The 26,251-nt window shown below is 34.5% G+C and overlaps 2 long non-coding RNA genes across 9 annotated transcripts in view; one reads left to right on the top strand and one right to left on the bottom strand.

Annotated features, from left to right (window-relative positions):
• Positions 1 to 19,382, top strand: part of LOC136035459 (uncharacterized) — a 127,978-nt gene extending 108,596 nt beyond the window's left edge. For 7 of the 8 annotated variants that reach the window (XR_010619437.1, XR_010619435.1, XR_010619436.1 and 4 more), the window contains 2 exons: positions 10,359 to 16,025; positions 19,189 to 19,382. This is a non-coding gene — a long non-coding RNA (uncharacterized LOC136035459). The remainder of the gene's footprint in view (positions 1 to 10,358; positions 16,026 to 19,188) is intronic. The other variant, XR_010619440.1, reaches the window with a different exon arrangement.
• Positions 15,661 to 26,251, bottom strand: part of LOC136035463 (uncharacterized) — a 77,764-nt gene continuing 67,173 nt past the window's right edge. The window contains exons 4-5 of the long non-coding RNA XR_010619445.1: positions 22,311 to 22,370; positions 15,661 to 16,005 (exon numbers count right to left, since the gene is read on the bottom strand). This is a non-coding gene — a long non-coding RNA (uncharacterized LOC136035463). The remainder of the gene's footprint in view (positions 16,006 to 22,310; positions 22,371 to 26,251) is intronic.

Genomic DNA, 26,251 nt, shown 5'->3' on the forward strand with positions numbered 1-26,251 from the left:
ATGAATATGAGCTAACAGCCGACTATTGTTGAAAACTCCCCTATTTGTCTCACCATTGGTATCGACCTATTTTTGGTTTCCGTGTGTACCTTACTACTGAAGTTGTCAACCCCTTGTAACTTTCAAACTGATACAGCTCATGAAGGAATTTTTCTATCAAAAAATGGGAAACATATAATTTGAGCAGCTCGTCAAGAGCTATCGACTGCCGTAAAAAAAAATCCATCTGTCTTAGTTCAAAAGTTGACTTTTTTGCCGTAGGCCAAGTTTCTAACGTCATCAGAGCAAGGGATAAGCTCTAATTTCTCTAGCAATGAGAGAACTTTTAAAATTTAAGAGGCACATCTGATACCATTTCTCTACCGCAATCTCAAGTGCAAAATTAAATAAAAAAAACAAGTTTTTTCAACTGAAAGTAAGGAGTGACATCAAAACTTAAAACGCACAGAAATTACTTCGTATATGAAAGAGGCTGCTTCCTCATCAACGCCCCGCTCTTTACGCTAAAGTTTGACTCTTTCTCTCAATTCTTCTTTCTAAAACAGTAAAAGCTTTAGCGTAAAGAGCGGGGCGTTGATGAGGAAGCAGCCTCTTTCATATACGAAGTAATTTCTGTGCGTTTTAAGTTTTGATGTCACTCCTTACTTTCAGTTGAAAAAACTTGTTTTTTTTATTTAATTTCTGAACGTTTTTGAATCAATGCATGTTTTGATTTTGGCTCTCCGCAGAGGAATAATCAAAACGAAATTTGCATATTTTTTTTTTGGCTCAATGGCTTTCTCATAATTTTGATCGAATGATTTTGAGAACAAAAGAGCGGGGGACGAAGCCTAGTTGCCCCCCGATTTTTTGGTTAATTAAAAAGGCAACTAGAACTTTTAATTTTTTACGAATCTTTTTATTGGTAAAAGATTTACGTAACTTGTAAATTAGCTTACGTAAAGAACTTTTGTATTCTGATGTTTTTATTACATATATGAGGGGATTCGCCCCATCGTCAGTACCTCGCTCTTTACACTAAAGCTTAAATTTTATCCCAGTTCATTAAGAATGACCCCCTGAATCACAAAAGCCGTAGAATAAGTAGTTGAAATTACCGAAAATACATAAGCGTAAAGAGCGAGGTATTAGAAGGAGGTGAGCCCCTCATATGGGTAATAATTTTTGTTTGTTTTAAGTTTTATTGCTGTTTCTTACTTCCAGCTGAAAAAGCTTTTTCACTTTTATTTTTTAATTGTTTTTTTTTTTTAAATAATGCTAGTAAATCCTGCTCTCCCTTCATGGAAATTTTCTTCTCCCATTATAAATTCTTGAAGGAAAGTTCCCCCAGCATATCCCCCTCTTCTCAACCCCTCCCCCAAACCAAAAAAATCCTCCTGAAAACGCCTGTATACTTCCCAATAACCATTACTATATGTAAGCACAGGTCAAAGTTTGTAACTTGTTGCCCCTCCCACGGGGACTGTGGGGGAGTAAGTCGTCCCCAAAGACATAGTTATAAGGTTTTTTGACTACGCTGAATAAAATGGCTATCTCAGAATTTTGATCCGTTGACTTTGGGAAAATAATTAGCGTGGGAGGGGGCCTAGGTGCCCTCCAATTTTTTTGGTCACTTAAAATGGGCACTAGAACTTTTCATTTCCGTTAGAATGAGCCCTCTTGCAACATTCTAGGACAACTGGGTCGATACGATCACCCCTGGGGAAAAAAAAAAACAAAAAAAAAAACAAATAAACACGCATCCGTGATCTGCCTTCTGGCAAAAAATGCAAAATTCCACATTTTTGTAGATAGGAGCTCGAAACTTCTACAGTAAGGTTCTCTGATACGCTGAATCTGATGGTGTGATTTTCGTTAAGATTCTATGAATTTCAGGGGTCGTTTCCCCCTATTTTCTAAAATAACGCAAATTTTCTCAGGCTCGTAACTTTTGATGGGTAAGACTAAACTTGATGAAACTTATATATTTAAAACCAGCATTAAAATGCGATTCTTTTGATGTAGCTATTGGTATCAATATTCCATTTTTTATAGTTTTGGTTACTATTGAGCCAGGTCGCTCCTTACTACAGTTCGTTACCACGAACTGTTTGATACCGAATAATAAACTCAGCTAAAATCACGAACAGAAATGGGTAGAAACAATTGAATTTTTGTCCCAGGCAACAGTTCTTCGAAGCTTTCCAAAGCTACGAAGCAAAGTCATATTCATCAATCCGGCCTAAGATCCACACTTTTCGTAAGAACCGCAGAGGTTAGGCCCTTACCACTGTCTAGGAATAAGCTGAAATTGGGGTGCTAGGAAAAAAAAACACGACAAAACCAAAGTGTTGTTCTCGCAACACAATTTCCAACTGTTACAAATACGTTTTATAGTCGAAAAAAAGTGGCGTGTTTGAGCTCGGGTGTCCAATAGGCCAAAATTTCAAAGAAATGTTCTATGGGTCAGAATGGTCACAAATTTTACTGTGGGAGGGGGCCAAGGGGGTGTAAAGTGGGAAGAAATCTTTTGGTCCCTGATCAGCTTAAAACTCACAGCCGTAAATCTTTGGTATAAGAAGACAATAGTGCACAAAAAAAATGCTCTGGGCCCACCTCTCCCCCAAAAAGGGACCCAAAAAAGGACCCAAAAGTTTTGTTCTAATGTACTTGAAACTTAAATCCGTAAAATTAAAAGACCCCAAAACAGACCGAAGAAGAAAAAATATTTGCCCCCTCAAAACGGAGTCCAACAAAAAACCAAAACAGGGCCAAAAAATATTTTTCCCTGGACACTTCACATTGAATGGGTGATTGTAGAAACTTACACGAGGGCTCATTTGATCGGAATTGAAAGTTGTAGGTCCTTTGTAAGGTGTGAAAGTGATTGGAGGGCGATAGTCTTCCCTCCCCCATCCTTCTCGACCGTCTCCCGTGACGCCATTACATAAAAAAACTTTTTGACAATCATTCTGCTTAGAAATATCAAAATGTCAAATGAGTATACTTCCGTGGCCGATATCAACCTTAAAGCTCCTAAGGTGATGGCCCTAAAATATGTAAATTGTTTGCATATGAGTTTGAGTAAGAGTTTCAACAATGTTGCCCGGTCAGCTAGGAGAACTTAAGAGTTTGTCGCTAGGGCAGGGATTCTAGAGCTTTCGAAGGGTGTAATCTGCAAATAACACACTTCAATGAGTAAATGGAACGACGCTATGTGGAACCGAGTTTCCAAATTATCTGCAATATTTTGTGAATGGCTTAGGGGATGTAGATAAAAAAACTTGATGGAGCGTTGGTCGTAGAGGGTATAGTGGACCTTGAAATTTCCTTAGTGGAAGAGGCAGAAGTAGACCTAAATGAGAAGAAATTGTGCTTATAGAGGTCATATACTGAATTAGTATCATACATACATTTCGTATTGTAGATATTCCGTATATCTATACGAAATATTGTAGATATGTATCTACAATATCTCGGTAATTGCTCGAAGAATAGAGTTGAAACTTTTAGGTATTTTGAGGAAAGAAAGAGAGAAGGGTGGGGCAAGGACGCTTCGAATTTTATATTGAATGGGGAGAGGCACCAAACAACTTATTCTCCAATTCAAACAGTGAAGTAAATCAACCAACTCTATGTTTTGCCAGGTCATCGAAATAGCATATGTGTAATATATTGGGAAGGCTTGAGGGACCAGATTCAAATTTTTAAGGGTTTGAGATTCTTTTATGGGGCAAGGGCCTTGCTGATCTCAAATTTTGACTTAAATAAAGGTAGCAGAGAAGGGTTACAAATATTTTGTTTTAAAATGCCTAAGAATTTCGTCAATTTGACTCCTTGTGGGACTAGAATCTATTCACGGTGAAGCAGTGATGTAAATCTTTAGACACTATGTGTACCTATTTTCACAAAATAAGGCATCCGCAATATATCTAGGAGCACTTCGGAGATCCATTTGGAACTTCCAAGAGGTGTTGCAGGGTGAATTTAACCTCAAATTCCGGCATTTTGTTTGGAGACCAAAAGACTAAAATATTCAGGATGCACAAAAAAGACTGCTAATTTCATTTCTATAGTCAGCTTGAAAATGCAAATTATTAATTTCTTAGCCAGGTGAACTCCCATGCAGACAAAAAAAAAAAAAAAATAGAGCTAATTTTGGCTCTATCGGTTCGTCCTCTAAAAAGGCCGAAATATGTTTTCTCTTATACAAAAAATACCAAGTCTTGCCAGCTTGGATGAGAAATCTAAATAAACGTCAGAAATTAAAAGTAGACATCTACTTTTCCAGGAATCATAGAAAAACTATTGGATTTCTCCCATTTTGTGCTGGAGATAGAGATAACGAGATTTAATGAAACTTTCAAACAGTTCGTGGTAACGAACTGTAGTAAGGAGCGATCCGGCTCAATAGTAAACGAAACTCTAAATAACGGAATTTTGATGCTAAAATATACATCAAAAGAATCGGATTTTCATGCTGATTTTAAATATATAAGTTTCATCAAATTTGGTCTTTGTCATCAAAAGTTACGAGCCTGAGAAAATTTGTCTCTTTTTAAAAAATAGGGGAAAACACCCCCTAAAAGTCACAGAATCTTAACGAAAATTACACCGTCGCATTCGGCGTATCAGGGAACCCTGTAGCAAAATTTTCAAGCTCCTATCTACGAAAATGTGGAATTTCTTATTTTTTTGCCAGAAGACAAATCACGGGTGCGTGTTTTTTTCTTTTCCCCAGGGGTCATCGTATCGACCAAGTGGTCCTAGAATGTTGCGAGAGGGCTCATTCTAACGGAAATGAAAAGTTCTAGTGCCCTTTTTAAGCGACCAAAAAATTGGAGGGCAATAGGCCCCCTCCCACGCTCAGTTTTTCTCCAAAGTCAACAGATCAAAATTTTGAGATAGCCATTTTGTTTTCCAAAATAGCCGTTTTCAGGGATTTTTTTTTGGTTTTGGGGGTGGGTTTAAGGGGAGGGGGCTATGTGGGAGGAGCTTTCCTTGGAGAAATATGTCATGGGGGAAGAAAATATCAATGAAAAGGGCGCAGGATTTTCTAAAATTACTATAATAAAAACAATGAAAAAATAAACATGGAAAAGTTTTTTCAATTGAAAGTAAGGAGTAGCATTGAAACTTAAGACGAACAGAGATTATTACGCATATGAGGGGTTCTAAAAATACTTTATCATAAAGAGCGAGGTATTTAGGAGGAGATAAATACCTCGCTCTTTATGCTATAGTATTTTTAGTAATTTCAACTATTTATTCTACTGCCTTTCTGATTCAGGGGTCATTCTTAAAGAATCGGCACAAAACTTACGATTTAGTGTAAAGAGCGAGGTATTAACGAGGGTACAAACCCCCTCATATACATAATAAAAATTTAAGAATATAAAAGTTTGTTACGCAAGTTAATTATTAAGTTACGTATATTTTTTACTAATAAGAAAATTCGTTAAAAATTAAAATTTATAGTTGCCTTTTTGTGTAACCGAAAAATTGCATGGCAACTAGGCCTCCTTCCCCATCTCTTATTTCTCAAAATTGTCTAATCAGAACTAAGAGAAAGCCATTTAGCCAAAAAAGGAATTAAAATGTAAATTTCATTTTAATAATTTATGTGTGGAGAGCCAAAATCAAACATGCATTAATTCAAAAACGTTCATAAATTACATAAAAAAACTAGTTTTTCTAACTGAAAGTAAGGAGCGACATTAAAACTTAAAACGAACAGAAATTACTCCGTATATGAAATGGGTTGTCCCCTCCGCAATCGTTCGCTCTTTACGCTAAAGTTTGACTCTTTACCACAATTTTGCTTTATAAAATAATTAAAAGCTTTAGCATAAAGAGCGAGGGATTGCGGAGGGGACAACCCATTTCATATACGGAATAATTTCTGTTCGTTTTAAGTTTTAATGTCGCTCCTTACTTTCAGTTAGAAAAACTAGTTTTTTTTATGTAATCACCATTAGACAGTGTGGGTTTTTTCCTATTAAACGGAAACACATTTTTTTTAAGGTTTAGGAAAGGGCAGTACCTAAAAATTTGTAGCAAAGCAGCTAAGAAAAAGTTGAAAATCGGCTCAACGGAAATATCATTGTAGAGATATGACACCTCCGTGAGTTACCCGCTTTAATTGACAACCTTGCAGAAATGGCAGATTGATCATTCATGCTGCAGGTACATAAAATTGTCAGCACTTTGTTAACAATTGGTAAAAATTTATATTTTCCTTTATCTAAATTAACCTCTGTTAACCTGAATATCTTAAGAATGACGGAGGGTATGAAAATGAAGCTTTCGGGGCTACTGCTGTTACTACTTCTGCTCTTACTATTGAACTAAACCAAAAAGGTGTAAGTGCATCCTGATTGTCAAAATAGCATAGATAAAGTGCTATCTGACTCGTAAAAACGTAACAAAAATCCATGTACAAATGTTTCATGCACTTTTTAAAGTTTGCTTTCGTAACCCCCCCCCCTCCTCCAAAAAAAGAAGAAGAAAGTACTACCCCCTGAAAAAAAATCTTGGATACGCCCCTGTCAACTTGTATTTGTTTATCAAACAGTTCGATGTAAAGAACTATAAGTAAAGAGTGATGTGGCTCAAAAGCAACCGAAACATGGAATTTTTGGTATCAATAGATTAAAAGTATCTCTTTGCTGGATTAATTTTACATGTGCATATGTTATGAATTGTCGGGGGGAATTTTCTACTGGGTTGGAATTGTCTATAATATCTTTTCGTGGGGGGAATTTTCCGCGGGAGAAGTTTTTAAGGGGCAGTTTTCTTCGGGATAAATTTTTCAGGTGGAATATTCCACCTGAAGGATTTCGGGAACCAATTTTCATGGAAGGAGGATTTCCGGCATGATTCGAAAAAACAATAAAAAATTTTTTTAGCCGGAAAAGTCCACAAAAATTTTTCGGGGTGGACTTAAACAAGAATGGAATATTCTTGGGGGATTTTTCTTGGCGAGTGGAGGGAGTATTTTACACGGGAGAAACTTTCAATGAAAGGATTTTCCATAGGGAAGAGGAATTTTTCATGGAGGGGAGCCGGATTTCCCGGCATTATTAAGAGAGATAAAAAAACTCTACTAGTAGTAAGGTGTATTATCAAAACTTCAACCTAACAGCAACTGCTACATATATGGGGGAATGTCCCTTCCTCAATACATCGCTCTTTACTCTAATATTTAAATTTTTCTCCCGATTCAAGATTGGCCACTGGAAAAGGGTAATTTAATTAGAACAACATTAAGCTTTTTTTTAAAGAAATACTAAAAAACTTCAGCGTGAAGAGCGAAGTATTGAGGAAAAGACAGACCCCTCATATATACAATAATTTTTGTTTTTTTAACTCGTCACTTTGTGGAGGGACAAGTACGAATAAGTCGGACGAGGAAAGACTTCAATAATCATTCTCCATCGGAAAGTTCAGACGATATGTTCTTTTTTTGTTGAGTTTAATTTTTCAAAATATACGCAGACAATTCGTCAATTTTCCAGTTACATGCCTGATTTTTCTTATTTTGACCAATCCTCCCTTTGAACATACCAATTTCAAAATAAATCCCTTTCTTATCAGAAACCTTACTAAAACTTAAATTTTTTAGGAGGGAGGGACAAGATATTTCGAGTCTCCTATGGGGAGGATAGGCCACTGTGTTAAGAATTTAAAGATGGTGCTTTTCAAGCAAACACCTCATGGCCTTTGCTTATTAAAGCAGCCACACCCCTCCCCCTGACGCTTTTTGTGTCCATTAGTCTCCCTTTAACTTACTTTCGTAAAAAAAGATTTTCTTTTTTTTTCTTTTAATGAAGAACAAAAACCCAGAAAAATATTGAGCAGATTTACCTAAAACAGAAGTAACCATAGATCTTAATTCTCTCGATCAGTAGCTACTGCAGTAAGCACAATTTACTCGGTTGCAGCTACCGCTGCAATCACGATTAGGATTATTTCCAAAAATTATTTTTGTTAATCTGCTAGGTTTTGTATTTTCTGCTTTTTTATTTTATTTAGTTTTTTAGTATTCAAACTCAAAGAGTCAAGAAAGCCTATATGGCCCCGTGAAATACATTTATGTTCGACATTACAAAAAATTTGTTAATTACCCCTCATTATTTTTTCTCGTGTTTTTTACTTCTGACATCTTCCCATGATAACTACTAATTTGCAGTTCATTACACCTTATTTCCAACACCAAAGTTGCCAAACTCGAAAACATTTATCAGCCCAAGTTACCAATAAAGAGATGCGTTTGTTCACCTACTGTCCCATTGGCCGAAAGATCGTAAAAATTCGTATGCGCTCATAACTCTTGGACTTCGTCATTACGTTCTAACTTATTTGTTGTCATGAAATTAAGTGAATTCTCAGAAGGGATTTCGAAATCAGTAAGTACCAAACAGTTCGTAGTAACGGATTGTAAATTTGGTGACTCAGTCAATAGCAACTGAAACTCTAAATAAAGTTTTGACAAAAATATATGCACCAAAAAAACTGGCCTTTTATTGTGATTCCAAGTATATAAAATTCAATGAGTTTAAAATCACTCTCATCTAAAGTTACGGACCTGAAATAGCTTGTAAAATTTTTATATAAAGGAAGATTTCTTTTTCTTTTTTATTGAGAGGGCTGGTCACAGTAGCCGTGTGTTTCGTATCAGATGAATGGTTCTAAGATATGTAACAAATGCTTAACCGAGCGGGAAATAAAATTCTAGTATCCTGATTAAGTAGTAAAGACAAAGGACTGCAGCACGAGAATTTAACTTTAAAAATTAAGTTCATCTGCTTACCTGTAAATATGGAAGGGGGATTGTTCCCCTAAGAAAAATGGGGGGAATCCCCACGGAAAACATAACAGAATAATCCTTAAGTCCTTTTTTAATGTCCCTTCCCAAAAAAAACATTTTAGGGGGGTGAGATTTTCAGAGACCTTTATCGTTCATGAATGATGATAAAAAAAAGGCAAGGTAAAAGATACGGTATTGGACTTTACAGTCCCTACCAGTAGTGATGATCTCCGTTTCTTGGCCCTTCAGCCAGGAAGTACAATGGGGGGCTAGGGGCCACCCATCCTATGCTTTCGTACACCCTTCCACCAATACATTCAGGAGAGACCTACCGTCACGCAGTTTGCAAAGGCAAAATGTATCCGTCTTCTTGTTATGGATAAGATGTTCTATCTTGAAAAATTGTTCTTTATTTCAAAAAGCGCTTAGAATAAATTAGTTTTTCTACTTGAAGCTTTCCTCAGCGAAAGCTAAACTTTAAGGTAAAAAGTGAGTTGGAAGGGGCAGTAGTGCCCTCCTATTAACGGTGGGACTATGCATGGTATTACAAACGAATGGAAATTAAGTATAAAAAAATTAACTAATGAAAGTGAGCAGCAACATTAACAGTTTCACCAAAGAGAAACTATTCGGCATGCTTCCTCCCACTCATTACGCTTAATTTTAACTTTTTGTCCCCAAGGCCTTCAGAATAGAAGCTCAATTACAAGGGCAGTTTCAGTGGGACAATAAAAGGTATTGTCATCAACCCTCGAAAATGGAAGAGGTTATGGGTGTGCATTTGTTTTTAACATTAAATTATTAGCTCAAATATTTAAAAGACTATCCAGTAAAAAATTTGCAATTATCAATTAACTGCATTTGTTGCATTTTTAAATACTCTCAGTAAGCACTATAAGCTTTAGCGTAAGGAGCGGGGGATTAAAAAGGCAGGCAGCCACCATCAATGTGAGACCATTTCTGTCATTTTAAGTGTTAATATTGTTCTTTACTTAAAATTTGAAAAAACTTGTTTTTTTTTATTTAATTCAAGCAAAGCCTTTGTCGAATTCACAGATTTTACTGTTCAAGACAGTTTTTCTTGTTACGATGTAGGTAGTGGCTAAAAGTTTTTACCTACTCTCTTACTGTAAAGATAAGCCTCCAAGGGTTATCTTTACAAAAATTTTTAGCCTAAGAATGCCTTGTGCATCCATGGAACAAACCAACAGATTTTTATATTATCAAGATTCCAGAAAAATACTTTTCAAAAGTAAAGTTCATTTCTCTCACCCTAAACACTTTTATTTTGGATTTGATCCAATTTTGGGTCTGAATTTTCTTCGAAAATGTTCATGGCTATTACAAATAGAAAAAAAGATTAAATTACTTAAGGTATAAATCCCCAAGATTCAACAATTTCAAAAGTAAGAATTGCAGATTAACGGCATTTTACTACATGGAATAGATCAATAAACCTATAAATGCAATAGCTACTGTGCATATATTCAACTTTTTGCTACTTACACACATTTGACTAAGCGATTCTTAAATATAAGCACTGCCTGTATAGGTTACAATTGATTTTTAGGAATAATGCTGATCATATTGGTAAGCCTTGCAAGGTTTCTAGTTATGACTAAAACAGTTTATCAATGTGTTTAGCCTCAGTTGATCCGTTGAATTACATTGGAAACAGCTTGGAGACGACAGGAAAACAAATCAACTAACCAAGCGCATAAAATGTTGATTCTGTTTCGTCAAGTTGCGTCGAGTCACTCTTTTATTTTCATTTATCAATGGTGCCCTACTATTGAGGTTAATGGGCTCATTGCATTTCTTTTTCATATAGAAAATAAACCAGCCAGCTAAACAAAGTATTCCATTGAAATAGTCTATTTAGTTTTAAGTAACAGAAAAATGACACGTCTGCTTCTTAGCGATTTCTAGGGGTGGTAATACAGCCCTTACTTGGGGCAATGTCGATTTGCTTTAAGTCTGGGTTCATTTGACCAATTTCTGAATGTATGGGTAATCTATAATGTAAGACAAATATGAAAATAAGCGTTATTTGTGGCTGGCGTGCCACTGCAGGATGTGCTTTCTCGTAAATAAGAAAGATTGGCAAAACGTGATTAATTCTAAGCGACAAATAATCGAATATAGCTAGCAAATATTCTCCCGTCTGCTTAGTATAGACACTACTTACGACTTTTTCAATGATTGATTAAACACTGTATTTCTTGGCATAGCGTTGTGAAATCTAAAAACTGAAAAATAACCAGTTGATTTTCTTTGTAAAGACCTGTTTCTATTTCTTGTTATATTAGCGAGGTAGCGTAAGCGCTGATGAGAACCAACTTTGTTTTCCTTTCTTAGATTTTAGTGGTTCAATTGCTTTCTTCAGCTAAAATTTGCACGAAGTAATATTGTAAAGTAGTGAAGAGAAGTAAAATGGGGTGGGGTTTTGCCTTACCCTTTTTACTATTTGATTTTCCGGGGTTGAGGCTAAGATTTTGAGCACTTACTTTTCTGGGTTTGCTGGTATTTCTTATCTTACATGCTGACCGTTCCGAAAATAGTATTGCTCAAATAGATTCTGCTCTTGTGTCGCTTTTTCTTACCCTTGTTCAATTTGATACGCGGAAGTTTCTTCCCTAAAATTGTCTTACTACTACTCCCATTCGATGTTGTAAGTTAGCTATCTCTCTTTTAAATTTTGCCTTGTGGTACCTCTATTACTCATTAAATAAAAAAACAAGTTTTTTCGACTGAAAGTAAGAAGCAACATTAATACTTAAAATGAAGACCAGACAAAGAGATAAATCTCACCAGATATCTAAAGAGAGGAAGGCCTGATCATTGGCTACATTTTTATAATCTAAATAGCAATTTTAAATAAGCATAAACATAATACTGACTCGCAAGTAAATTTTTATTTGCTAATTCCTTTTCTACTCCCAGTACAGTAAATGAAATTTGGAAAACTTTACGCTAAAACCCATATATGAAGTGGTATCAGTTATTCCGCCAAGTTGTTAAGCTCTAGAGTCTAGACCCTTCATTTTTATACTGATCACGTCGATCATCTTCAAGTTGCAAAAACTACTACTACTACTACTACTAATAACTCACTGCAGCACCAAGCCGCCTGAGGCCAAAACAGCTACGCACGCTCCTCCTCCAACCTAATCTATTTAAAGCCTCCCTCTTTACACCCTCCCAGGAAGTGCCTATTTCCTTTAAATCTTTATTTATGACATCCTCCCAACCCAGACAAAGACGAACTGCTTTCCGTGTAGCCCCAGACGGTTGACCAAAAATGGACGATCTTCGGTAATCTGTCATCCTTCATCCGTAGAACGTGGCCTAGCCATCTCAACCTTTCTTTCATTATAGCCCTAGAAAGCGGGATTGAACCACATTTTTCTTACAGCCTACTGTTTGAAATACGGTCAATCAGCCGGGTACCCAGAACAATCCGTAGGCAATTTCTCTGGAAAACATCTGGTAAATTTTCATCTGCTTTTCGGAAAAACGTCACCCAATTATAAACTGACACAAATTGTTGCTGGTCATTGTAAATTTAAATCATTTTTTATTTAGAATTAATAAAAGTAATTGTTCCGCTTGTGATTGTGGTGATGAACAGACTTTGTATCATTACCTCTTTGAGCGTAAACTTCTTGAAAGTGAAAGATCTGAAATGTAATATCAACTACCAGAGTTTTCTCATTCTGATATTTTTAATATTGATTTTAATTGGTTTATTAAAGAGGCTCGGAATGTAGTTTTAGCATACTTGAATCGTACAAACATATTCTAAATGTATTTTTTTTTTTTCATTTACTCCCTAATTGTAAATTTCGCCTTTTCATTGTTTTTCTTTATTCCTTTGTGTTGTTTAGTATTTTCTTCAGCTTCTAATATTTTGCTCTGTATTCTGTAGATTAGATAGGGAAATACTCTCTATAGGTTTAGTCACCAAATAAAATCACACATGCATTCATCTCATACAAGCTAATTTCTGCTCGGCTAAATCTAATATCACTCTTTACTTTCTATGGAAATTTTCTCCTTTCTTAATTTTTTTTTGGCAGGGCTTTCGGTAATGGTCTAAATTCATCTATTGATATCGTGCTCGAAAGAGGCATTAGACTTTGGAGTTCAAAGGGTTATCAACACTTGTATATGCTCGAGAATGATAAGGTACTATCAACTTCAGCATTATAACCTGGGGATGACTATTGCTCTATTTTCAGTCGAAATTTGAGGCGCTTGCCAACCAACTGTTGAAGATGGTGCTTATACATCAAAGTTGAATATGGAATTCTTGAATAGCAAGTCCTAACTTGTTATCATTATGTAATATTACTCAGAGTCAAACTTGGGGGTATGCCGTCCCAAAGAAATGGCGGATCTTTTTGCATTGATGTTATTCGGGTTGCCGTGGTGCAGCCTTTCAATTTCTGGACTTTTAACTTATGTTCGAAGGATCCGTCTCTCGATTTCTTAGGATAATAAATCGATAAGATCATCCGGGGGGGGGGAGGGTAAACATGCAAATTAACACGGGTCTGTGATAATTCTTCTCAAATAAAATGCGAAATTTCATATTTTGGAGATAGGGGCTTAGAATCCCTATAATAGTTATTTCATATGTTGTTTCTCCTATGAGTTCTCTGGTACACTGGATTTGATGATGTATTATCAATTACGATACCTCACCCTTCTATGGGGGTTCTGCACCTCTTTTATAATTCATGCAAATATTCTCAGGCTTGTGGCTTTTCTTGGGTAACTTTAAATCTAATGAATTCTACATGCGTAGAATAAGCCAATTCTTTTGATATATAATATTATCAAAATTCCTGTTTTTTTAGTTTTATTATTAGCACCAGTTGATCCTAACTCTCAGCTCGTTATCAAAAACTGTTTGAAGAGTAAACAGGGGCCGAGTTTGAACAAATACAATATTGTACTGTCAGCAAATCCACCAGCTACTGAAAGTCTTCAGTAGCCTGCTAAAGGAGGAACAAAATAAAATTAACAAGAAAAAACCAAGACCAAGTGAAACTTCGCTTTTGTGAGGGGAAATCAAAGCTATCAACAACAGGGAAAAACAATGAAGGAGGGAAAAAAGGAAAATTGGAGACAAAGAAAAGGAAGAAGGGTGCAAGAATCATAAACTGTTTTTCAAAACTTTTTGAACGACTAAGATTGAAATTTAAATCTAATAGTGGCATTGCTGTTAAAATTGTAGGAAAGGCACAAAACATTGGTAGAAATATACTAAAACCACAGTAAGATTGGTAACTTCGTGAAGCGATACTTACATATATTTGTTTTAAATTAAAGCTTCATACCGGTCCAGTACTTTCTTTAAGACTCTACCAATTAGAATCAAACCATAAAATAAACCGTTATTTCGCGTGTCTTGAAGGCATAAAACATAAGATAACCGTGGTTTTCCCACTGGAAAGAAATTACAATGAATGATCCGAAGAGTAAAGCTTGGACAGGTACCAATAATTTCGTTTTCACGACTGTAATATCTTTTCCATGCAAATCAGCTTATAAATCATCATGTTGAAATCAATGGCAGGAACGCCTGACAATTTTTGTGAAAGAAAGTTGTTGCTAAGCTTGGGCTTTAATTGGAGAAAATATCGTTCAGTAATACTAGCTCAAAGACTAACCTGGGCTGTTTTTTATTTACCATTAACCAAAGTAAAGCCTCTTTAGTCAATTACGCACCGTACCTTTTAGAGATTTTATTATTTGAGCAAAAGTCATTTCCACAAATGGCCATGTAAACTTTATTTTAGAAATCTTGTTAATTATGAAAATACCCGATATACCCATTTGTTTTGGGTAAGAGCATATAGTTTGCAAAAGGTATTCTGTTTTAAATAATTCTGCAGACCATGAAAAGTATATTAGAACTAAATGTTTTAGCATTAAAATGTACATTGGTTTTTATCTTATTTCGGTAACCTTTTTTTCCTAAAAACAATGGTAAATACGAGAAAAATACTAAAAACCTTCTTTAATACCCAGTCCTATATGCTTTTTAAAAGCAAATTTGACCAACTCCAGTCTAAAATCCACTCATAAATCTTCTCAGTGGTCAACCAAATCAATAAATATTCTTTTTGAATATATTCCGCTGTCTGTTTTATAGACTTGGTAAGAAAGTTATCTGAACAGTTCATTGAATTATTTTATTGTTTTAGATTATCATGTTGTAACAATAGTACAAAAAAATGAGCCTCTTCCTTGCTCAAACTGAAAAGTAGAAGATTCGCAAACTTTGTACATATTCATGCTTTTTCCTAGATCAATCCTCATTTTTTACTTTAACATAAACACAATTTAAGTAACTATTTGATGGAAACTATTAGTTAAAATACACAGAGACACGAAATTTGTTATAAAAATATTTATTGTCAAAATAATACACAAAACGAAAAGAAATAAATATCGTAAGAAGGAATTTTTCTGACATCTTCTAGAATGAATGTTGGCTACTTATTCAGATGATTGTCTTTAAAATAAATGATTTTCAGTAAAACTAAAAACGAATATGTTTTCAATATTAACGGTTTGAATCGTTACCACAAATAGTATAAATAGTTTGGTAACTTCCTCAAGAAGCATAATTAAATAGAACAAACTGCAAGTAAATCGAATAATAGCCGAAACTCTATTTTAATTCCATTATTATGCATAAAACATGGAGTTTTTCTGTTGATTCCAAATATGCAAAATTTGTCAAGTTTCCAAGGTCAATGCCAGAATGTGTCAGTATAGGGTAATTCCTGATTCTAAAATATGATATAAAACCCCGTAAAAAAGGGAACGTGTTTTGTAAAAAATACTAAAACTAATAATAATTGAAACATCTATATTTATTTCAAAACAACAATCTTTAATTACATTATAATAGACCAAGTAAATTCAAACGCTTTATTTACCATATTTGAATCCAAATTTAGGTTCTGAGGCACATCACTGTCATCACTTCAAACACAAACGGTGTTCGTAGAATAAGTGTCACATGCATGGGTATGCAAGCAAATAGAAGGATACTGCCATGCTGGATGGATATTACGTTGATCAGTATCGCCTCCTGTTACGTATACTGAAGGTATACCGGAATAAATACAGTTCAGGATACATTTAGTATACGTCTAGGGGGTAATACACAATTCGTCGATATTCCAGCACACAATCACCTATGGGAAGGAGAAAAAACGTAAGTCAAAAACATTCACAAATATTTCGTGTTTATCATATGATTCGAGCTAAACATTGGCGATAGGTACGCATTTTTCAAAGGGCCTTGTAATATTCTTATTGATCTAATGTTAAAAACCTCGGAGCATCGCTACCGCGCAGCCTAATAGGACGGATCTTCCAAGATATTATCCAATGAGAGCCCAGCGAACTGCATAAAATGTTGATAATGTGAAAAGATTAATGGTTCAGTTTTACAGCTTTTTTATTGCATTCTTGTATGAAGACTATACCATGAAAGGAAATACAGTTGACTAGGCTCTTTTACCCCATTAATTTGTGTTACAATTATTTGCTGATTGAAAATTTCAATAAAATAAAGACTATATCTTACATACTTTTCTAGATTAGAAAGTAAGACGAGCTTTGTTGTAAATCGATTGGCTAAATAAACTGATTGGTTTAGAACTAGGCTGCATACTTCTCTATAGATGCTGTGAAACACTAGATGGATTCTAGGAGAAGAAACTAACTTTATCCAAAACAGTTTAAGGCCTTGCTAAAGATGTCGTAGATATTTCGGACTGATATTCAGAGTTCGTCTTCAGGATTAAAGGAAAAGAAAAGAATTTCAAGTTTCCAAGGATATAAAAACAACCTAACAACCAAAACAAATGAAATGAATTAGAAATGAAAATTACAATAATCTAAAAACAAAAGTTCAGACTGGCCTACTAATGCTTACAACTCAAACGCATAGAGAAAGTGCCAGCTAAGTATACGTCCCGACAGAATACAAAATATTTGGGTTAAACATGACATTTCTGGAAAATATTTTGTCCTTCTCAGGGGAAAATTTGCATAAATGCTTCCTCCTCTCCGAAAATTTATGAGGAGGCTCATGCTGAACCTACATAAAATTAAATTGTTTCCGTAAAAGCTATATGTCAACTGGTCCTAATGAATTGAAATATTTTTAAATGCAGTCTACAAGAATCATTATTTGTCTGTGTGATTTTATCTTACGCTTGATTATATTCTAAATTCTTTTAAGGTTTCTTATAAAATTCTTATAAGAATTTTTTGTAACATGATTATTTTGATAGCCTACTTCGAACATGATTGGTCAATTTGATAGTACGACTTCAATAAGATTTAAAAAACAGTATGCAGTTACTTGAGTAGTAAATTAGATGTCTTAGCCTCATTCTTAACAACAATTAAATAGAAAAACAAGTTTTTTCAACTGAAAGTAAGGAGTGACATTAAAACTTAAAACAAGCAGAAATTATTATGTATATGATGGGGTTGCTCCTCCTCAACGCCTTGCTCTTCACGCTCAAGTATTTTAGTACTTTTATAAAAAGCTTCTTATTGTTCTAATTAAAAGAATATAGTGTTTCAGGAGTCATTCTTAAAGAATTGGGGCGGAATTGAAACTTTATCGCAAAGAGGAGGTGTTGAGGAGGAGCAATCCCCCTCATATACGTAATAACTTCTTTTTGTTTTAAGTTTTAATGTTGCTCCTTACTTCAAGGTGAAAAACTTGTTTTTTTATATAATTTCTAAAACTTTCCAAGCAATAAATTTCTAAAACTACATGGTATGGGGGAGGGGCATGAATAGTAAAAGTGGAATTGATGATCATGGCTTCATCTTTTTTTCTTAGGGGGAAGGATATTTGGATAATTTTTATCATTATGCCATTACCCCCCCCCCCCTTAAATATCCCTGAAGGAGTCCTTACAGAAATTTGGGTAGTAGAAATAGATAAGCAATATTTTAGGAAAAGAAGTGCAGTCTCACCTCCGCCCCCTCAAATAGGGTCTGATATTAATGAAACTTGCGCAATCAAATTCAAAATATCTGAGAGGCTAGGAGTATAGGTTTCAGCCTAGTAGGAAGTCCCATGTGTATCCGTTTTCGGTCTTTGATGCGTTTTAAACTTTTTTTTTAATTTCTTGTTTGTCAGCAGAGATGATAGTATTGATCAAATGGGTCATGTATTAACAGAACAGGACTCATTCAAATGGAATTTTGACATTCTAATAATCTTTTAAATATTAAAGGAGTTCACAACATGACAGAAACTCCTGCCAGTCTATGGCAGAAAACTGTAGTTTTAGTCCAAAAAAGGTTTTAAATAGTTTCACACAAAACTTCTAAAATAAAACAACCGGTTTGAAACAATTGAAAAACAGGGAGAATAGAACCTCCAGGTTTGAGATGCCTCCCATCTTTCAAATTTTCAAGCTTTTGACGTGATATTCCGTTGATAAATACGGGGGGGGGAAGGGTATACCAATAACTTAACTCCATATGCAACTATGCACTTGGCCTAAATGTTGTAATTGGTGTGCTGAGAAGCAGCACCTTCCATGTTATTGGGAAGATAATTTTAAACATAGTATATAAGATTACATTCTTATTCATGTAAGTAAAAAGATGGAGAAAGAGGGCGTCCCTCAAGAATAGTGCTCGTCCAGAGAATCCACAATGTCTTGCAAAGTTGTGAAATGATAACCTGAAATTTGATTTCTTAGTATTTTATGTGTGCATTTTTCCCAGGTTTTTTTTGTTACTTCTTGGAGTAGCTCCTGGCTAGCAATGGTTGTCTGTATAGTTTGGTTAAAATGGTTGTCTGTATAGTTTAGTGTACAAAAACAAGGCTTAAGGAGTGTGTTTACCTTCTAGTCTACGTTTATGATAATTTCCACACAGATTTTGAAAATACTTTTTTCTGTATTTTCTTTTAAAAATGATAAATAGCCCTCTCCCTAGATGTAGAAAATTGCTTTTTTTACCTCCGTCTAAAAAGGTCTAGGAAATCCCCCTCCACACACACAAATTTTCACGAATTGATGTCTCTATTTTCTGATAGTTTTAAGCTTGTAAAAAACAAATTAGTGTGACAAGCTTTAATATATGTTTGTGGAGATATTATTATAATGTACATGGTTGTTTTGATATAGGTTGCTACACCTTCTCGGGGCCATATCCAGGATTTTTGTTCGGGGGAGGGGGTACAAATACTTTAAAAACGCATCCAAATTTCTTTATATGCATTTTGTTATGTTTTTCGAGTCGGAAAAATATTTCAAGAAGGTTCAAACCCCCTAACACCCTCTAGATATGACCTTGCACCTGCTACTGCATTTTGGAATTTGGTGTCTTTTTTCTAGGTATGGTGACATCTACATTCTCGAAGGGAGATCAGAAAAAACTACCCAATTCCTATGAAAAATCGTAAATGCTGCAGTTTTGAATTTGAGCCCGGCTGACTGTCCTCTACCAATTAGAATGCATTCTCTATTATTGTTTTCTTTTCCTTTGTAATCTGATTGAATGAATTGCCAATAATAGCGTTTACAGTTTACCTGGTATCTCCATAACTAAACTATATTTAGACTTTGTCATTTGAGAACGACATGTGATGAAAGACGGTTTATTTGGAATTTTAAGTATACGATCTTAAATCTTCTCAATTAGAGATAAATTATTTCTCAAAATGCAATTGCACTGTTTATAAATTAATTCGGTAGGGGATAAAGCAATTTGTTTGCCCTTTTATTACTTAAATGCACCTATTTCAAAGCATTTGCTTTTTGCTCGTGTTGTTCTTATGTATTTGTATCTGTTTTAACATTTAAACAAAACATAATGATTTGCTTTTTGTATGAATTTCTAAGCTCGAGTTTGAAAAAAAAAACCTTAAGGATTTAATCAAGCAAAGCAAAAAATTTCAAATAAGAATTTTTTTCTCTTTTCCTGCTTGATGGTTTCATTTTTACAAACTTAAATTGAATATCCAGCTAGAGTTTTCTGGTATTTACTATTCTTATAGTTGAAATAAAAAGTTTTCCCTTGAAACTGCTCCAAGTAAGCTCCAAGATTCCAAATATTAGTCTAGTAAACATGCAATAAATACCTTTGTATTTTAGCAGGAAACTATAAGGCTTTTTAAGCAAGAAAAATATTAGCCTAATCTAGCAAGGTACAACTTTTTGTTCATAGCTATTCCAAAACTAGGACACGGATTAAGCTTCAGAAAAAGCTAGCAATCTTCTCAAAGGATTAGGAACGCACGCAGAAATTTATTTTGTTTTGATGATGAGGGTATAAGCGCTTAGGGAAAGGGGAACAAATTTGTCCTAACAGCAGATAAACAGTTAGCCTACAGGAAAACTATAGAAAATTTAAAAAGAAATACTGAAATCATGTAATTTTGGAAAGAAATAGACCATAAGCATCCTCTAGCATATCCCCCTTCACCTGGTGTTCTGCAAACAGTAGTTGTCTGAAATATAATAGCAAAGGAGCCTTGCACCGTGTATCCGTATGAAAATTTGAAGAACGATAAGGTGCGAACGTAACCAGATTTAACTGAATATAGGTTAGGAGATAGTGAAATTGGATCAGCGGTCAACTTTTGGCTTAATTGTGGATTTTACATCTTTAACGTTGCTTTCTTAAACTAAATGTTCTTCTTAGCAACAGCTTAACCAAATTTAACCAAGTAAAGTTATATTTAGTTTAATCATAATTCGAGCTAGTTTTGTATTTATAATTATATGAAGGAAGACAGAAAACAAATTTGGCATCAAACTTGGACGAGAGGTAAAAATGTTAACTAGTGATCGAAATAGCTAATACCTGGCTAACCTTTTGCTCTTTGTCAATCACGCGAACTAGTGGCAAAACTAAAAAAAAAAATTTCTTCCTACACATTTTTGTTTATTGTCGCGCTGATAATAATACTTGACTGAAGTAATATTGGTAAAATATCTTGTAGGCTATATAGAAATAAGACTGATAATAACCAGAATAGTTCAGTACAGATTTTTTTTTATTACATATCTTCAAGGAAATGCTTTATAATAGTAAAATATTACTCGAGTCTTGATAATTTTCATAGTCTTGATAATATTGCTCGAGGCAATATTATCGAGGCAATATAATTTACAGGAGCATAAAATTTGTGCTAATAAAAATAAGAAGCGAAGAAAAAATCATAATTAAGCAATAAATAGGTAAAAAGGAAAAAATCGTAAGTAAATATAACTATATGCTACTGCAATACCAAAAGTAAATTCCGAGAAAAAAAAATACTAATTAAAACCGATACTGTGCTCACGAATACACTAAAGACTGAAGGTTTAAGACCAGAAAAATCAAAAGCATTGAAAAATGCAATGTGAGAAAGAATAAAATAATAAAAATTAGACCCAAAGTCTTAAAATATGCGGACCTTTCTGTCCCCTAGATTTCCTATGGATTTTCTTTATGGTTCATTGGACACAAAATCACCCCAAGTGTTCATTATTTAAAACAAACACCTATTTGATAGACCAATCTGAATAAAGAAAATTTTTCCCCGAGCTCCTGTTCTTGACAATAAATGGTTCAGGCGATAGATGATCATGTTGCTATAATTCTCATAATGTTGGCCTTTAGATTTTTTTTCAGCACTCAATACTTACTATTTCCTCTCCGTCATCCCATGCCAAGGATATTTTGAAGTAATTTAGAATCTTTTACTCTCGATCTGCCCATGATTCTCTTTTATTATGTAACAGTATTTCCTTGAAAGTAGCCTTGTCTAATCTAGCATTTGGTTGCAAACACACTCTCTCCCTTAATCTTACCGTACTAACTAATCTTTAATTTCTTAGTGAATATAGACCTAGGTCACCTGTTGATTCTATGCGACAAAATGTCTTGCCTACTCCGAATCAATTTTCACAATTTTCTTACGGATAGACTCAGGTCTTCTTCCTTACGAAGTTATTCTTACAGATTTGTCTTACCCAAACGTTCATCAACAGGAGCTCAGAGGTCTCCTGTTTATCAACCAGTTCTACTATCGAACTCCATCCCTCCTGATGTACCTCTATTTCTCTCTGTAAAGACAGTTTCTCGTCTGGTATTTCCAGTTTAATGTTTTTTTTTGGTTTTTTTTTCATTATTATTATTATTGTACCTAATTTATACATGTCTCTTCTCTTTACTTAATATATTTTCCATATTCTAAAATGTTTCTGGATTCCATCCTAATTTTTTATCTCAGTTCTCATTTCAATTATTTTTCGGTTATATGTTTAATTTTCCTTCTATATTTCCTATATTATAAATGTCCTTGTCTTGTTTCAGTTTTTTATTATACATGATTTATAAGTGTTTATTTTTGTTTTGTTGGCCCATTACAAACTAAGCTTCTTAGGCTTCGTAATTACTTTACGCTTTGTAATTGTTTTTTTGGGTATTAATAAATTGATTGATTGATTGACTGACAATAAAAACCTACCTCTCTCTCTGTGAAAGTCCCTTTTTCTGATCTGAAATGCGTTCCCAAAACAGCCTTACTCTAAAAAAAAAAAATTTTTTGAGAACCTTAATGACTATAAAATTTGAGTACTACTCTTTAGAAAAATTTTCACCAACTTTCTACTAATTGCCATTTTGTCATTTATTAGGATTCAGTTTTAATATCTTTTCTTCTAAGCATTTAGGTATCTATTTTAAAAGCAACTGAAGATTTTCTTTAATGTTAGAAAATAAAGGCCTATGTCATCAGTTAATGGTAAAGTAAATAAGATTTCAGAAGTCAATTTAAGTTCGTTGCATTGTTCTCTATCAGAAAAGTTGCAAAATCATCTAAGGGAAGGGGAAAATCTAAAAGATAGCATGCATCCATGTTTCACCATTAAACTATTTGTAATAAGCTTTCGATATACCCTCACCAACATCAACTTGTAACCTTACCAACATGAACTAACACTAAAAAAAAAAAAAAAAAACGAATCATAGCAAAGCTTATAAGAGCAATGGTTTCAAGAACAAAAGCAATCGATCAACAATTTTGCTTAGACAAACACATTTGATTTAACATTTTTGCCCAATCTATGACTCTTGGAAGTAACAAAATTTGCCAGAAGCCCAGAGGGGTCATGGTGACTGCACGTCCCAAAAAATCCATGATGGTCCCGGTTTAAGGGTTGTGTCTCAGTGTGCTAGAAAGTTGTCACAATGTTCCATACCTGCTGGACCCAGGGGGGGGGGGTAAATATACCAGTGTTGAAATACATGAAAAGTAACCGTCAAAATACATGTCATTGCTGACGAGGTTTTTCTTTAAAAAAGTGTATGTGAGGAATGGTATTTATTCAGCAAAGTTAAAGAATACAAATAACTATGTTTTAGCTTAATTTTTTTAAAGAAAACAATCTTTTGCCCTTCTTATGAAAAACATAGTCTAATTTAAATGAAAATGGTCAGTTTGGCAGTGAATGAGGCTTCCTTCCCTTTTTTTGCCGTAATCGACAGATTAACTACAATTCAATAAGAAAAAAAGCACGTTTAAAGTCTAAAGTAGCTATTAAGAAAAATTGGTAATATTCAACCATAGATCTATTTGTCAGCCGCTTTTACGAGTTTTATGAGGAAAAGGAAGAAAAACAACATAAACAAGCATTGATTTACCGTTTTAACTCATGAAATACAAAACATATTAGCTGTTGAAGTGCTCAGGATGGTTCCAGAACGAAGGCTTATAGTTATAATTTTGTGTGATTTAGGGTTCAAAGTCTTGGGATAGAGGGGGGGGGGCATATTAGAAAAGAGGTTTTTATAGCTATGGTGTAGCCAAAAATTAATATTAATGAATATTTTTTTATACATGGGGTAGATGGTAGAAAAAAAGAAGGAGTTGTGATAGAGAGTGATCATACCGAGGGGGTGTCCACTTCCAGAAATCACGTATACAGGGTGGCGCGTGCCAAGCATGGTGTAAATGTGACAAGCGTGGCTGAATTGAACCAAATGTGGCTGAATTTTGCGGCACACGTGGCAATAAGAGATACCAGATAGCGAAGAGTAGGTGTCCCTCGGCTCATGTGGAATTGTGTATGTCTATTTCTTATTTCCGATTTTTAGAAGCAAATGATAATGATATAACCTCAAAATAAGTTATATTATATGGCTAAGCAAGTTTGTGTTGTCTTTACCATTTTTTAGTGGGCCCCGACAAAATGTGAGGCATTGCTAACCAAAAGATATTAGAAGCAGTTTTTGCCAACTAAATAGGAAGAAGCGGTTTGCAAATAAATAGTGCCCCAAATTTCTATCTGAAATGAATTGTTTATGGTGAAACTCCGCTATAGAGCTGCTCCAAGAACACAATTGATTTTTCAGCTATGTTTGGAAGAAACAAAGATCGGAGCCTTAAATTTTGGTCTAAGATTTCCTTCATAGTCTAGAAAGTAAATTATCTGTTTACCCACCGTTGTTGTTAGATATACCGTTACAAATTTACAACGTTCTTAAGCGTTTCTTTTGAGCAAGGATAAGATTTGGGTTAGTCAACACTTTCAAACAGTTCGTGGTAACGAACTGTTGTAAGGAGCGACCCGGCTCAATAATAACCAAGACTCTAAAAAATGGAGTTTCGATACCAATAGCTACATCAAAAGAATCAAATTTTAATGACGATTTTAAATATATAAGTCTCATTAAGTTTAGTCTTACACATCAAAAATTACGAGCCTGAAAAAATTTGCTTTATTCTAGAAAATAGGGAGAAACAACCCCTAAAAGTCATAGAATCTTAACGAAAATCACACCATCAGGTTCAGCGTATCAGAGAACCCTATTGTAGAAGTTTCAAGCTCCTATCAACAAAAATGTGGAATTTTGTATTTTTTGCCAGAAGGCAGATCATGGATGCGTGTTTATTTGTTTGTTTGTTATTTCTTTTGTTTTTTTCCCCAGGGGTGATCATATCGACCCCATGGTCCTAGAATCGTGTAACGAGCGAGGTAGTGACGAGGGGGTGAACCCCCTCATATACATAATAAAAACATGAGAATACAGAAGTTCGTTACGTAAGCTAATTTGTAAGTTACGTATATCTTTAACTAATAAAAAATTCGTAAAGGATTAAAAGCTCTAGTTGCCTTTTTAAGTAACCAAAATCGGAGGGCAACTAGGCTTCCTCCCCCGCTCCTTTTTTCTCAAAATCATTCGATCAAAACTATGAGAAAGTATGAAACTATGAAAACTATATAGCCAAAAAATAAATATGCAAATTTCATTTTAATTATTCATGTGCGGAGAGCCAAAATCAAAACATGCATTAATTCAAATCGTTCAGAAATTAAATAAAAAGACAAGTTTTTTAACGGAAAGTAAGCAGCGACATTTAAATTTAAAACTAACAGAAATTACTTCGTATATGAAAGGGGCTGCTTCCTCATCGACGCCGCGCTCTTTACGCTAAAGTTTTTTACTCTTTTAAAAAGTAGAGTTAAGAGAAAGAGTCAAACTTTAGCGTAAAGAGTGTGGCGTTGATGAAGAAGCAGCCCCTTTCATATACAAAGTAATTTTTATTCGTTTTAAGTTTTAATGTCGCTCCTTACTTTCCGCTAAAAAACTTGTTTTTTATTTAATTGAATTTAGATTTGGCTTCAACTTCCTATTTATAAAGACAAGTTGCCTCCCTTGATGGTTATATTTTGAAATGTATCTAAAGGCCTCTTAACTCCTTCCCTTTCCCCACCGTAGTTGGAGGGTTAGGTTGCAAATATTTATCACCATTCCTGATAACCGCACATCAGAAATAATGCAGCAAAAGTTAAAACCTTAGCTAACGCAGACGCAGCTTCGCTGAAGCGGTTTAAATTTCGAGACCGCTTCAATGTTTCCAGCAAGTATCTAAGCATAATACCTAATTTTCTCCTTCTATTCCTTGGCGTCTAACCTACAAAACTTCAGCAGCCTATTGGCTATCGAATGTTTCAACCCTCTGTTTTATTGCCCTTATAATGCAACTAAAGACCTATGGGATAAAAGAGAATAAATCTTCTGCCTTAGCTGCTAAATCTATGTTATTGCTGGCAAAGTACAATGTCGCTTTGCAAACTACAAGAAGGGGTTCAAAGGGGTACGAAATTTGAGCGGCAGATTGCACTATATTTACTGGTTTGATGTTGTAAAATTTACAATTCTTTGCTTAAATTGGCGAAGGGCCTGGTATTTATTGTTAAAATTAGGTTGTAAATTATACGTTTGCATAAAAGTCTTTCCTTACGTGTCTAATAACCGAAGCATATTCAGATTTTCCTTTGAAGGTTTAAAAGCAGAAAATCCATTTTTGACGCTGATTAAGAGGTGACCTTCTGATCTTTAGCTTTTTATACTCGGGACTTTTATTTCTCCCTAGCTATTTTACCAAGTCTGTCACAAACAATG

Source organism: Artemia franciscana, chromosome 14 (assembly GCF_032884065.1).
Source record: "Artemia franciscana chromosome 14, ASM3288406v1, whole genome shotgun sequence".
Taxonomy (NCBI): Eukaryota; Metazoa; Arthropoda; class Branchiopoda; order Anostraca; family Artemiidae; genus Artemia; species Artemia franciscana.